The sequence below is a fragment of the Grammomys surdaster genome, unplaced genomic scaffold, assembly GCF_004785775.1.
Source record: "Grammomys surdaster isolate TR1022 unplaced genomic scaffold, NIH_TR_1.0 126051, whole genome shotgun sequence".
NCBI lineage: Eukaryota > Metazoa > Chordata > Mammalia > Rodentia > Muridae > Grammomys > Grammomys surdaster.
The window spans coordinates 3,977,497-3,979,912 of NW_021620862.1; positions in this window are offsets into that span (position 1 = coordinate 3,977,497).

Sequence of the window (2,416 nt, forward strand, 5' to 3'; positions counted from 1 at the left end):
ACAACAAACATTCCATTGAACTGAAAGATCAGACTTCTCCATGGTTACTTTGGGCTTCTAATGCCCTTAATCCATCAGGCTAAGAAACGAATCACAGTGTTAGGAAGGGGTAACTGATCCAGATTACCGTGGGGAAATTTCATTGCTTCTCCATAATGGAGGTCAGAAAGATTATGTCTAGAGTACAGGAGATCATTTAGGGTATCTTTTGATGCTACCAGTTCCTGTGATTAAAGTCCATGGAAAGCTACAAAAGCTAGAGTGCTGCAGTCATCCTTCAGCATGCTGGCTCCAGAAATGGCACTGTTTTTAAATTCCTTGGCTAACATTATGACCTCACTGGTAAGAAGTCAAGCTAACCCATCTCAGATGACTCTGTTGGTGACTGTCATAACCACTTCTGGAGCTCTTACACTGGCATGAGCTTTACAGCCATCTGGACCTTATGGCACCCATGGGAGGTGGTGCGGAGCTCCTTGTAGTGGGGAGGAGAGACTGGTCATAAGGATTAGCAGAGACGTGATAGGATCTCAGGCTATTGAACTCTGCAATGCCTGACTTGCAGTAGTCTTTGAGAGTCTTTTAGGATAATTGTTACAGGCTGTGCATATCATTGTGTTAGGGTTTCAGAAGTCTGTCCAAAGGTGAAGGGGCAAGTTCTAAGAGGAGCCTACCTTTGCCCATAGCTTTAGAAAGGTCAAAAAATAAGATCTTACTAGCTGTCCACCCCGATAGGATATGCATAGTAGGCTACTGAGCTATAGTTACATCTCATCAAAATATTCCTAAGAATACATTAAGTGCTAAATTATCTTGGGTAAAACTGGTCTCTGGACCAGCCCCAAATTCCTGAATAATGGGACTGTGAGCTAAAGGTTAACTGCCCGAACGAACATCAAACTTTTATCTCTCCACTTCTGTAAGCAAGACCTGCTTTCTGTATATGTCACAATTGCAATTTTTTGCCCTTGAAAAAAAATCAAACCAACTGGGGTTCCATAATACTTTTCTTTTTCTTTTTTTTTTTTTTTGGTCTTTCGAGACAGGGTTTCTCTGTGTAGCCCTGGCTGTCCTGGAACTCACTCTGTAGACCAGGCTGGCCTCGAACTCAGAAATCTGCCTGTCTCTGCCTCCCAAGTGCTGGGATCAAAGGCATGTGCCACCACCACCCAGCCTCCATAATACTTTTCAATAATCTGCTTGGAGCAGTCCTGCCCAAGGTTAATAAAGACTCCATTCAACTTATTCAGGCCTTTTGGGAGCTGTTCTCTTCAGATACCCTATTACAGAAAGACAGAAGGACCCTTGCAAGTTATCTTCTGATCTCCACACCTGAACTGTAGAACACATCCACACATATAAAGGTAATAAAAAGATTAAAACACGGGGCTGGAGAGATGGCTCAGAGGTTAAGAGCACTGACTGTTCTTCCAGAGGTCCTGAGTTCAATTCCCAGCAACCACATGGTGGCTCACAACCATCTGTAATGGAATCCAATGTCCACTTCTAGTGTGTCTGAAGACAGCTACAGTGTACTCATATACATGAAATAAATAAAATAAATCTTAAAAAAAAAAAAAGTGATGTTTAAAAAAAAAAAAAAAGATTAAAACACAAAGTAACATTTGAAAGATTATTCAATTATACTGGTAATAGAGAAGTTTAAAGCAGTAAGACCCCATTTTTCTTCCATCATACTCAGAAACTGTCAAACATCATAAAAGGTGGCTCTAAAAAGCAGTGAGGAAAGTCACTCATGGTAATTCATGGGAACCACAGGGCAACATTTTTGACTGCAAAATGTAGTTGCATAATAATTTTAATTAAGAAAAAGGAAAACAGTTTGGAAAAACACAACAAACTATTAACTCCCTTGTTGACTATAGTTCCTAGGAGGGGAAAGCCACACAGCCACTCAACCCAGCCCTGAGTTAAAAATTGTACAAGGCAGATTCTACTGTGACAGTCAGTAGAGACCTGGAGTGCTGCTGCCTGGAGCTACATTCTCTTAGGCTATCCTTAGCCTACTTCATAGACATTCATTGCCCACTTCTATGTATAGCTTAGCATCTATCCTTGTGACTGTCCTTCAGGAATGTACAAACACAACACTAATTTCCACCAATCCCAAAGACTAAGAATGTCATCAGATGAAATCTAAGGCTAGCTGGGTGGTGGTGGTGCACGCCTTTAATCCCAGCACTTGGGAGGCAGAGGCAGGTCGATTTCTGAGTTCAAGGCCAGCCTGGTCTACAGAGTAAGTTCCAGGAAAGCCAGGGCTATAAGAGAAACCCTGTCTCAAAAAACCAAAAAAAGAAAGAAAGAAAGAAAGAAAGAAAGAAAGAAAGAAAGAAAGAAAGAAAGAAAGAAAGAAAGAAAGAAAGAAAGAAAGAAAGAAAGAAAGAAAGAAACCTAA